Genomic DNA, 14217 nt, shown 5'->3' with positions numbered 1-14217 from the left:
CATATGATAATCTGAGTTGTGTATGAGTTCTTTGACTTCTGTCTATCGTACTATTTATTATGTCAAGACCAGTGTTGTTAGATATTTGATTATTCGTTGTCTTGTACTTGAAAGAAGGTCTTCGTTTTTAGTTGAACCTTTTATCTGTATGGCGAGTTATCATTTAGTTGTTCTTTGTTGTGAGTTATGATGTCTGATATGCATATTTGCTGGTCTTATGTTTGATCCCTGCTATGAATGATAGTCTATATGTTACTTGAGCTGTGCCGCTTTTTTTTTTTTTTTTTTTCTTGGCTAAATTCTTGTAATTAGTAGTAGTGTGGTGTGAAATGCAACAGATCTGAAATGTCTAAGAAAAGCAAATACCTGGTTAGTTATTTTTGGATATCAAGTAAATTTTTCTCCCGACAGCTTCTCCTCATTTACCATGCTGTTGTGTGTTCCAAGTAAAACTTGCGTTCTGACTTGTTCTTTACACTAGAGGTTTGATGTTTTTATGTGCTTTTGTTAAATCAGTTTTCATGTCCTTGTTTGTCTCTAATGTTGCTGTGTGCTTTTGTGGCATTCGATCCTCCTCCCTCCATAGTTGGTATTTATTTGTTTGTTTAAGATGCTCTTTTTTTTTTTCAAGATTAGATTCATTTACAAACGTTGATTGTGTGTGTTTAGGTTAGTGTTTAACCTGTTGAGTTTAGGTTTGTGTTTGAGAACTTAAAAGGACGATGTCCGTATTATAGCTTATATTCATATATTTAGGATAGTGTTTACACTCGCCTATACACCATCACCACCCACACCAACCAAAGCTCCGCTCAGCTCAGCTACATATAGAAATCAAGTTAAGACAAATTTAATCAACTGGCTAGGATAGATACAACTGGCTAGTATTATATGATCAGAATACTAGAAAACCAACGTATGATTCTCATTACTATGATTTCTATTTGTCTGCATTTACAAATAACTTGGGTTATATATACTATATAGTATATGCAGTGGTACCGTAGGTGTCTTTGGGATGATATAACATTTTGTATTTTAAATAGAGTTTATGTGCTTGTTTCAAGTTTAATAATGCTTTTGCGACTGCCTTAGAATATGTATATCATGTATATTTCACATTTTGTTGTTGACAATTTGTAACCATAACTGAGTACATTTCAAACAGAGATATATCAACCATGGATATACAAAGAATATTAATAAAACTTAATAGTCACAAATATTTTCCCATTTTCTTCTCTGCAAAGTAATACCCTCAAGAAAATTGAATCAGAGATAACTCAAACAGATAGAATAGAATATAGAAATAAAGCATATATCTTTTTCTTGTTGAATGAGAGAACCATCTTTTTGTTTGTGGTTTCTGAAAGAAAGCATATATATTTTCAGGTTTTCAGAAATAATCTTAACCTCAATCATAGTCAATCTTATACTTGTCTCTACAAAAAAGCAATCTTATTCGTATTCTTTTATAGGAGAGGTGATCATCGGTAAGTTTTATGTATTTGGAAAACACGTGTGACGACACGCCATAGGCTATTACCGTATTTCGAAGGCATAACGTGATTCTTTGTTTATCTGCAAAGATAAGGGTTTTTAAAAAAATCTTCTCGATGCTAACACTTATTATAAGTCAACAAATACATATAAAATGAGGTCTTCCGGTTCCTATTTTTTCACCTCATCTACCAACCCTCTTTAATTCACATACATATCGATTCACACATGGATACAACGACAACAATATATAAACCACACATTCACGAGCATCCCCTTTCCTATTCAGCTCGGTTTACTATTGATGGATCATATTCACATAGATGCAGTGGCTGCCAGACAACTGAAAATATGTACGGTGTTTATTTCTGCAATAAATTTGGCTGTTCGATTTGGTTACATAAAGAATGTACGGAAGCTCCATTGGAGATCAACCATCCTTCCCACCCCCAGCATCCTCTCATGCTCAACAATTATGATGACTCGTCAGATCAATGTGTTTTGTGTAGGGGACATCTACCGCCTCTGCGCTATACTTGCTTTACATGTAAAATCACGGTGGATATAGCTTGTGGGATGAAACCATGGCCACAAGTTATCGAACATCCCTTGTGTCATAGCCATCCACTTATCGTCAAAGGAAACGAGGTGTCAGCTTCTTGTGGGGTATGTAAGGAGTCTAATTATGGACTGTTCTATTTATGTATTGAATGCAATGTATATTTCCACTTGGAATGCGTCCGTTTCTCACGAGGTAAATCATCCTTGTCATTCGAATCATCCTCTCAAGTTAATCGCTTTTGATGCACTTACTGATGATGCCGAGAAGACTTGTATTTTATGTGAAAAATACCCAAGAAATGTATGTTATCATTGTTACATTTGTGATTTTACCTCTTGCCTTCGTTCCACCAGAATCCCACCTCCCCTTGTTGTTGAGGATATAAAGACCCACCAACATCAACTTATTCGCATATCTAAGAGAATCTCATATGCTTGTGATGTTTGTGGGCTGAAACGCGACACAAAAGACTATCATGGATCTTATATATGTCACCAGTGTGATTTTGTTGTCCATGGAATGTGTATTGGCTTGCCCCGTGTCATCAGCATCAATCGTCATGATCACCGCATTTCTTTCACTTATCATATTGGTCCTGATTATTCAAAATGTGGAGTTTGTCACCAAAGTATAAGTCAACACCATGGGGCTTATTCTTGCTTAGTTTGCCCGAACTATGCAGTCCATTCCAGATGTGCAATAGAGCGTGATGTATGGGATGGTGTAGAGTTAGAAGGGATTCCATATGTTACAGAAGATATGACACCATACAAGGTGGTGAGTGATGGCTTGATCAGTCATGTTAGTCATGTCGAACACCCTTTAAAGTTACACAAGGGCAATATCCTTTATGATCATGAGTGGATAAGATGTGAAGCATGTAGAGATCCGGTTGGATTTGACTCCGTCTTTGTCTGTGAGAAATGCTGCTTCCTTCTTCATAAAAAATGTGCTAATCTTCCCATGAAGAAAAAATTTATCGTGGACACTGAGTTATACAAGTTGGAAGTTGACAATCTTAGAGTTGCAAGCTATTGCTCGCAGTGTGCAACATTATCTGATGGGTTCAATTATTCAAGTCATGATGAAAATAGGAAAGTAGACGTTCGGTGTTTTTCCCTTTCTGAGCCATTTGTCCATGCTGGCCATTCACATCTACTATATTTTAGAAAGGCATATTACAAGAGGTCCATATGTGATGCATGCATGAAAATGAGTAATTCTCGTTTTACGCTCGACTGTGAAGATTGCCGATTCAATTTGTGTTTTTTTGTGCTACTTTGCCTTTAAGGACATGGCATAGGACAAATGAGCATCCTCTCATTTTATGTTGTGACAAAAAAGCGGGTGGTCAAAGCTGGTGTGACATTTGTGAAAGACAATTAAATCCAATGTTATGGTTTTATACATGTTCTAGCTGCGAAGTCGCCATACATGCTAAATGTGTAATATGAGATATCTCACGTATTAATCCAGGAAGCAACATTGAATTTGGGGGGCCTGAATTTGGGTGAAGGAATAAAATCTTTGAAGCTGTTCCTAACAATCAAAGCACTCGGCCATTATGCACTAAATGCCACTCTCGATGCAAGTTCTCTATCTTCTTAAAGGAGAAAAATAAAGCCAGTAGCAGTAGGTACTTCTGTTCAAGTAACTGTGTGTATCATTATTTTTTATTTATTTTTTGATCAAATGTGTATCATTATTTTAATTAGACATTTATTGATGAGTGCTTTTTTCATGGTTGTATTGTTTTATTCGCATTTCTATAGCTAATTTCACGGGCGTATTACTTTTTTTTTTTAACACTGAAAATTCATTAAAGCCTTATAGGCAACCAATGTTGAAGAAACTCAAACAGAGTGTAAAGGAAAAAACATAGAGATGGAAAGATTAGAAAACCCAGAAGGGTGAATTTGTGAACGTGAAATGTAATAAGAGTGAATTTCTTTTATACTAAGGTGATGATTGTTTGTTTGGTTTCTAGATTTTTGATTTTGGTTTTTTGGTTTCTAGATTTTTGAATTTGATTTTCGGTTTTTGATTTTGTAGTAGATTTTAGTTTTTTGGAAAAACATGAATGGTGATTTTAGATTTTGGTTTCTAGTTTTTAGTTTTTGGTTTTTGTTTTTAAAATAATAAAAAGAAAATGTTATTAATAGTTGAATATTTATTATGGCAATAAAAAATATAAAATATTATTACCAAAACACACATAAGCTTATTTAAAAATAAAAACAAGAAACACAAAATAATGTAATTCTATGTTTAAATAAAAATAAATATAAACTTAAAATATTAATTATATGTTTAAACATACATTTATATGTATATACACTTTATATTAGAAACTTGTACATATAATAAATGCAGAGATCCGTACATATAAAAATAATGTGCAGACCAAATTTCTTATTAAAATTTGCCATAACTATAATACACACACATATATATATATATATATATATATATATATTCATTAACGGTTAACTACAAAAAATATTATGCGTAGAATTTAACTATATACGCATCAGTTTTATATAAAGTTTTAGAACTAAATAATTGTTGATAAGTAATATTTGCAAATTTAAATTAAAAAGTTAATAAAAAATTAAAAAATATTTCTAAAATTAGGGAAAAATATAAGTACACGAATATAGTATAGTATACAATAATAATTATATTTCAATAAAATTTATTGTACAAAATATCAATTAAAACGTTAATAAATGAATTTAATTTATAAAGTTTTAATGGATTTAAGTAGTGAAGATAAAACTCTAATTATTTCGGGCAGTTTTACGTTTTTTGTGTGCTTTATATAGTGATAACTGTAAGTCTTATATACTACATTATTTATCAAAACTTAATAATATTTTTTTTAAATAAGAAAATAATTTTTGGTTTTTGCTCGTAGCAAATTGCAAAGAAAACCAAGAAAAAGTGGATTTTGGTTTTTAGGTAGAAAAAAATAAAAGGGATCAAAGACTAGTTTTTCTACAAAGTAAGAAGTCTACTTTACCTAAATCATGATTGGATAGAAAATAGATTTTGGAAAATCAAAAACTAAAACTACTTTAAAAACTCAAAACAATCGACCTCTAAAACACATGTCGGTAAGAAACTATACATAATCAAACTCGTTTTTGTTATAGCGTATGACTAGGCCTGGGATTTTTATCCATAACCGAATACCCGAACCGGAATCGACCCGAAATGGACCGGTTCGGTTCGGTTTCGGTTCTAGGCAATTTATCCGATGGGTATTAGTGTTAATTATCCATGGGTATCGGTTCGGTTCCGGTTTTTACCCGAAACCGAACGGGTACCCGTTTAACCCGAATTCTATGCTTAAAAAACATAGATTTGTATCTTTCGAGGGTTGAACCCGGGTTGGATAGGCAAAGCAACAACTGCAATACCACTAGACTAGTTCAACTTCGTTGTATTTAATACATATTACTAATATATATACGATTTCTATTAACTTTTTTAAAAAAAATAAATAAAAAACTGGTATATAATTATTTTATTTTGTAAATATTTATATAATTCACATAAGAAACGGGTACCCGGAACCGACCCGAAACCGGTTGTACCCGATCCGAAACCCGAACCGAAATTTACTAAGTACCCATTGGGTATAGAATTCATTTATCCGAAAAACCCGGACCCGATCGGATCTTATCCGAACCCGAACCGAATATCCGAAGTCCCAGCCCTACGTATGACATTGGGGAAGCCAATAAATTTTTTGAGGGGTCATTTATATTATAAAAGTGTCAGTAGTGGAATCGAACCCGGATCAATGGGTTCGTAGATACTACTTCAACCGAATGTGCCACTTTCGTCTATGAAATACAACTAACAATTTTTATTTATAGAATATTTGTGTTGTCAAGTGACACCATAGTTTTCAACGTGGACCCCCGTGGTGTATAATAGTTTAATACTATTAAAACAGAAACAAAAAACTTTTTTTTAAAGTGTCTTTCTGTTTCAACAATATTTACAAGACACTGCCACTAGAATATTTTTAAGCTATGATTTTAATTAAATTCTGTATTTTTTGAATTACTTTTTATTTTAACAGCAAAAATCCTTTTATTTTAAAAACAACACCGACGTTTAATTAACTATGTCTTCCTATCAAAACATAATGTATCATTAGGTATCAACAGCTACGTTTAAAACAAACTTCAATTGCTACAACACACTGATTTTTATTTCTTAGACAGTCTATGTACCAAATCTTTGTATATTGATAATAATGTTCTATCGACACCGAAGTGAATTCTGCAAGTTTCCAAATAAAAACAATACATTCTGTTAATATCAGTGTATCATCGAAGACCATTTATCACTTCCAATCAATGTTTTGGTTACAAAAAATTGCACCAAAAAAACATACATGTTGCATTATTCAAAATCTATAAAAATCTATCATTTTAATTTCCTGATTCGTTTTTATATATTTGTAAGCTAGCATTTTTATATGTATAGTAAGAGATACAAACGAACCCATAAACCCCAAATCCTTTTTTATATTTTAATTTATTAAAATAAGCAATGTCATGATACCAATCTTTTTTCAAATCAACCACCATAAATATATATATATACCATTAAATAAAAACATAAATTTAAGCAAATAAACTAATCAAAACAATAAATTTTTACATAATAAATACACATAATTAGAATCCTAAACCCTAAACCACCGTGCAATATAGTCGACCAAATTATTGGATTTATAAAGCTTTTTAAAATTAATAACCAAAAATATAAACCACTAAATCAAAAGCTAAAAATTTGGTAAATAAACTAGATTTTTGGAAGTTCCATACATAACCATATCCAATATAGATTATAAATACCAATCTTTTTAAATCAATAACCATAAATATCTATACCATCAAACAAAAAAGCTAAAATTTAAGCAAATAAACTAAATTTTCGGAAGTTGCTTCATGTTTTCTTACTTGCAAAAAATAAACCGTTATCTAATTATATGTGATTTCTTACTTGCAAAAAAAAACTCACACGCAAAATATTCCAATTTCAAACTTAAAATATAAAACCACCAAATCTGAAATTTTTTTAAACTCTAATAAAATATATTCTGTTTCAAAAATATTTTGTTAATCAATAACGAAGTATATGCCAAGTAATATTCTTTATTCACCAATTACCAATTATTAACAAACCATTAAACCTCCTACAAATATCCGCCATCCTAACAAATTTACAGCCAAATAATGATATTCACTTAGTTTATTAACATAATATACCTTATTATCATTCAACCGAAATATCATCCCTCATAACTAACATATTCTAAAGCGATTTACATTGTTATTATGTGCTAGAAAACTAAACTAAAAATAATCCGAACATTCTTTCAAAACCTATCTATTGTAAGCTATATATAACTACTGTAGTCAAACAATCATCCCCACACACAAAATTTCTTTTTGCTCTTCGAAAACGTAAAGAAACGCAAAGAATGAAGAAAATTTCTTACCTTTCAAAACTGAAACCTAACAGAACTGATTGGTACATCCAATTGAAAGTAATCCACACCTGGGAGCAAATAAACTTGAAATTTGGTGAAACGTTTTCACTGACAAGAAGGTAAACTGAAAAATGCATAGTCTACTCAATTATATTGTTTCAGGTACATCTTGATTTTTTTTCCTCTGTGTATAGGTATGGATTTGGTTGGACTTTGCCTCATAACTTTCATCATCATACGTGTAGACTTTGACTGTAAGATTACGAAAAAACATTAGTTAAATTTAGATTTTACAAATATTAAATATATTATAGTTATTGTAAGCGTTGAAATTTTTATGCCATTGTATGAAAACTTATCTTTTTCTCAGGTTTGTTGTTTTGTGATATTGGTTAGAGTCACATGTCACTGCACGGCCTGCACATGAGTAAATATATTAAATTTTCAAACAAAAATAAGCAAGATCAATCAAAGATCATATACCACCATTTCAATATGAACGGAAATATATTATAACAATTTGTTTGGAAAGATGTGAGAAAAGTGGAAGACTCATCGCTCGACATGAAACAAATTCCAAAAATAGTTAAAAAAACTTTAGAAATTTATTTTTAAGTGTTTAACTACACTCGATTAACCAACTATATAACGGGTAAGAGAAATATTCGAAAGCCTATTGACCTGAAGTGATTGATGTTTCTTAATCCTTTAACTCCAGTTCTTCGTTTCTTCAGACATATACGAGACAAACAGAACTCACCGATTAATCAGATCATTCATTGGATTCGACATGCAAGCCTTATCTGAAAAATAATGATTTTTAGATCGTAAGTAATGGTTTCGATGAGCCTATGATATATTAATCAAAGAAAAATAAGTTATTGGAGATATGTTGTTCTTCTGTCAGTTGGTAGTGATGAACCATGGGCCTGAGTGATATTGAAAAATATCAACATAAATTATAAACCCAACTTACACTAACATTTTATTATCCTCATTTTGAGTTTCAGTTCTTAAAACCCAGTTGTATTCGATTAGTTTTTAAACATAAAAATGGAACTTCTTTGTTTTGTATTAATCAGGCCCAAGGAGTTTTTAAACAATTTTAAAATAATTATCAGAATGATCAAAATATCTAGAATATTTTTCCCTTATATTAATTTTAATTAAGAGAATTTTCAAATTGCAAAAGTATTGTTTTAAAATAAATAAAATCATATTTTGTTTATTAAAATTATATGTAATAAAATATAAGTTCTGTATAATTATCAACAATTATTTTAAATTTCATTTCATTTTCTTCCAACAGAAAAATACAAGTAGCAAAATTTTAACTTAGTTATATTTTATTATAGAACAATTAATATTTCATTTATACATTTATCCTTAAAAATTATTAAAAATCAGTTATTTATCAAATGCAAGACATATTTTAGAAAAAAATTTAAACCTCGACATAATAAATAGAGAACTTAGCGGTGCTCTTTTTTCCCATATAGATAAGACCCAGCCGGACAGAGCGTTTCTTCGAAATGACTCGGGCCCGCCTACCACTTGATCTTAGAAGATGGGCATCGTAAAAAAAAATAGAGAACTGAATGGGTATATAAATATCCAAAACTAACCAAACCGAATTCGAGCCCAAATTCATAAATAATCAAACGATTTTTATCACTCGAACCGAACAACCATAAACCACAACCGAACAGAAATCGAACTGAAAACTCAAAAAATAAAAATGTAAACGAACCTAAATCAATACACCAAGTCTAAATATATAACTCAAAACAAACAAGCGGGTAAATAAATGTATAAACAAAAAATAATTCACAAAAATAGTCCCGCGCTTTCAAAGCCCGAGTCAAAATCTAGTGATCACTTAATAGTTAATAGTTAATAGGTTGAAATTAAACCAAAAGAAAAATATAGGATCCGAATGGTAACATCGGATTGAGCGGATAAGGTATTGCGGTGCGGATTAACTACGGTTTATATAAGAGAAACACATAGTACAGAACAATTGCAGTTAGTCTAAAATAAGCTGTTCAAAACAAAAATATGAATGATGACATATTATGAACAATGTAACTGCGAAATACATATAATATAGGGAAATACCCTATGATAGCACTAAAAAAGTTTATGTCACAAATATAGACTCTAAAGATCAAAATGACTAAAATATTTCATTAAAGAGGTAAATATACACTTATACCCCTAAGGTTAACTAATCCAAACCTTAGGGTTTAGAGTTAGGGGTGGGGATTTGAGATTGAGATTTAAAATTTTATAAAATAAAAAATAAATATTAAAAATTTGAAAATATTTTTTTTTTAAAAATAGTTTCAAAGGGTATTTTCGAATTACAAAAAGAAAATTTGAGAAAAAAATAAAAAAAAATTCGAAAAAAGAAATTCCAAATTTCTTTTTTTATAAAAAAGTTCGAATTTGAAAACATATAATCTAAAACTATAAAAAAAAATTATTTTTATTATTTTTATTTTATTTTATTGTTTTATTTTATTTTATTTCATTTTATTTATATATCTAGAATATTAGAGTACTTTTACCTATTAAATGAAACATTTTGGTCATTTTCCTCATTGTGGTCTATTTTTGTGACCAAAACTTGAAAATAGTCTATTTAGGAGAATTGCACTATAATATATTTATATTTATAAACTAAAAATAATTAAAAATAATATAATTTTAAATATATATATATTAGTTTAAAATATGGGCAATTCTCTCAAATAGTCATTTTTAAGTTTTTGTCACAAAAATAACCCTCAGAAAAGAAAATGACCAAAATAGCCCCTTTTTATTTTAAAAATTTTAATATTATTTTTTTAGTTTTTAAAATTTGAAAAACTATCCTCAAAACCCCACCTCTTAACTCTAAACCCTAAGTCTAGATTAGTTAGCCATAGGGTATAAATGTATTTTTACCCTTCAATAAAACTTCTTTTGGTCATTTTCCTCCTTGAAGATGATTTTTGTGACAAAAACTTTAAAAGAGCTATCTTAGGGAATTTTTCTAAAAGTATTATATATATCAAACATGAAAGTTAATATGTTATTACTGAGATTTTATAGTCAAAATCTTATTTTATTAAAAAAATTAATTGCGCTAATTATCTTGAAAATTAAACATTGTAGAAAATAATACATTTATGATAGTGATTTAATGTGTTTATAATAGATGTGAAATAATAAAAAATCTATCTTTTAAAAAAGAAGGTAGTATATTATAAGGATTATTGTCCATAAAATTAGATAACATATTATAATGTGAGGCGAGTAAAAGAATAACAAAAAATATCATAAATTAGGTTCATTTTATAAGTCAATCATATTATAATTAGTATTTAATAAAATTTTATAAGATATTACTCGTAAAAGAAGTATGTAAATAATAGAAAATATATACATTACCATTTATGTATTTTGTAAAATTATACTACTTTCCTTTAAAAATAGGACAGTATAATAAAACAAAGAAACATATTAAAAGAATACTACACATTTTACATGTAAAAACAATCCCCTAAACTATATTTGCGAAGTAATTTACAAATGTCGTCACTACAATCATTCTCGTTGAAAAAATATGATATGACATTTAAAATAGATGACATGGTTTTAGAAAATAGTGACATGACATCATATTAATTGTGAGATGTAAAATTTTGCAGAGATTTTAAATATGGTAATAAAAATAACTCACATATCATCATTAATGTCAATTTTTCATATAAATATTTATTTATGGTAAACTATTAAATATATTAATAATTCATATATCACAATTACAATAATAATATATATGTATATATGTATCTCACATTAATAAAAATAAACTAAATAAAGTAACACTAATCGAAAAAAAATTTGATAGTTAAATATTTAAACATTATTTAAATTTATCCGTTCATCTTCATCATTTAAATTAACAAAAAGATTTTTCAATTTAACTAAAACAAACAAAGTCTCAAATTTATTAGAATTTATATTTATATGTAAATATATATATATATATATATATATATTTAAAATTATATATACAAGAAGCTCACCTGACCTGAACGGAAACGGAAGCGCACCGTGACACCTCAGAGGTTCAAGAAGTCCACTGTTACCTCCGAGGAAGCTACAAGACCGCCTGTTGCAGACTGGAAATCAGGGTTGGCAAGATGGATGATGGACGCTTGATGAATCGACCTGATCGGGTGGGCGATATGAATGGAATGCTAGTTGTACCTGAAACAAATGCAAACGAAAATGAATGAGATGCTTATGAATGATAAAATAAGACAATTGAAAAGATAGGATATAATGGAATTAGGCTGCTGGTCGTGTGACACTCTCAGCCTGATCAGTTGATGATTGAAGTGGATCGAGATGGTGCTTTGCTTGCTGGATGTATATCACTCTCAAGCTTGACAAATGAATGGGATGGAAGTGATGGTGGATTGAGGACGCCACAAGACTCTATGGAAAGGAGGCTTGATCAGTCAAAATGCTCTGGAGCTGCTTCACACACACTCAAAAGACTTAGAACAATAGTTTTGACAAAACTAGAAAAACTGAATAATTCTTATTACTTTCAAAATGGGGTGCTTTACAAAGACAAACTAATTGAGCTTATATAGGCTCGACCTTGGGACTTTCTAACAGTCTAAAAATGACTTAAGAAAACAAAATAAATCAAAATAAAAGTCTTGGATGAGAAGGCTTTGATAACTCCATGAAAACTACCCGTTAGGTCGATTTGTGCTTTCAAAAGGATAACTTGGATGATCTTGTATCTGGACAATTTCTGGACGTGGCCATGATCTTCAAGCCTTCCTGAAATACTCCTTGGTCTTAATAGAAGAGAATATGGCCGTTGGTCTTGGGCAAAAATCTGTAGAAACTCCTCCAAAGCATTTAGTGTAAATGTTGTCATATATGGAATGTTGATGGAGAGAGAGATCCGCCTGATCTTCTGGGTGCTGGTGCAGCTAAGGACGTCTTGGGTGTCTTCTGAATGGTCTAGAGTCTTCTGAATGGTCTAGAGTATCTCATGGTTTCCATAGATAGGTTTGGATCGGACCAAATCGAATTGGTTGGAAACTTTCCCAAATTGATGTCGGTTTGGCCGGTTTTAGGAAATTGATTGCATCATGGTTTTCCCTTGACCAATTCTTCTGATTTCGGGCTTTCTGGAAAGCTAAGACATCTATATTATTAAAAGAGAAGTACCCATTAAAAAATACCTCTAAGTTTTCTAACTTATTTACACTTCCATGCCACTGATAATTAAATTAAACTACCTATTTTAATGCTTGTCTTTTCCAGTTAAATTAATGAGTTTTCTTTAATCAAATTTAAACTTAATGTCATTAAATGAACCTACCTATTTTAATGCTTGTCTTTTCCAGTTAAATTAATGAGTTTTCCTTAATGAAATTTAAACTTAATGTCATTAAATGAACCTAAAAATACATCATATTTAACGTAGCTTATTACGGACGAGTACGACCCAATAATGAACTTGAATTTTATTTTTACGAAAACGTGAATCACTTGACTTATGTAATATTTAAAATATATTAACTACAATATAACAAATGCATATAACCTACCTATACTTTAGTTTGAAATGATCATGCTCAAGTTTTATATAGTCAACTTACATCATGCATCGATCGATGTACAATAGTCAAACCACCTATAGTTTTCGTTTTTTTATAGGATGTATCAACCAACCAATCATCCCACTGATTTTCTAAGCTTTATAAAAAACCAAATCAATAAATACAAACTCAAAATCCAATATCTTCTATTAATCAAAACAGAATATCTTCAATGTCGTATCTTTAATGTACCTATTACATATAGAAACTGTAACCATAATTACACTAATTATAAGAATATATTTGATTCCAACCAATTAATCTATTACTTCGGTAATTGATTTGCTTGCAGAAGAAGAAACAATAAATATAAAATTTATAAGAATATAAAGATATAGAGATTCCAACCAATTGCCTATATTTGCGTATGATTTTCGCATAATAAGCTTCAAATTGAACATTGAAAAAGATAGAGATATTTTTTTAATCTTTTACCAACACAGAACTTAAACAAAACGAAGAGTTAAAGATAATTTTTTTTGTTACACTTCCCTGAAAAAAACGGTTACAACATGGGCTTTCATAATATGACCTTTTAACATATTAATGTTATGGACATTTAATAATTATCTTGACGAAAAACAAAGACTATAAATAATTTATTATTAACAAAATTATGAAATTATTTACAATTTGATGACTAATTCATCACCCTTTTTTATATGTTAATTTTTTCATAGACGTTTGAAAATAATTTTATTTTCTTTAAACATGTATAACTAATTTATAATCTTTTATGTCATACTAAGTCATGATATAATATTTCTTTATATTTTACATTAATAACTATTGTTTTTATATATCGTCTACAATTCTCTAATTAAGTCTATTTGTTCAATTTTGTATATGATATCGAATATTCATCATAAATAGATGGTTTAAGATGCCAAAAAAATTATTTACTTGGTGAATATAATATACATCATTTAGTTAAATAAATAACCAAAAACCGAAAATTCATA

Source organism: Brassica napus, chromosome C2 (assembly GCF_020379485.1).
Source record: "Brassica napus cultivar Da-Ae chromosome C2, Da-Ae, whole genome shotgun sequence".
Lineage (NCBI taxonomy): Eukaryota > Viridiplantae > Streptophyta > Magnoliopsida > Brassicales > Brassicaceae > Brassica > Brassica napus.
Note: the sequence above shows the minus strand (reverse complement) of the source record.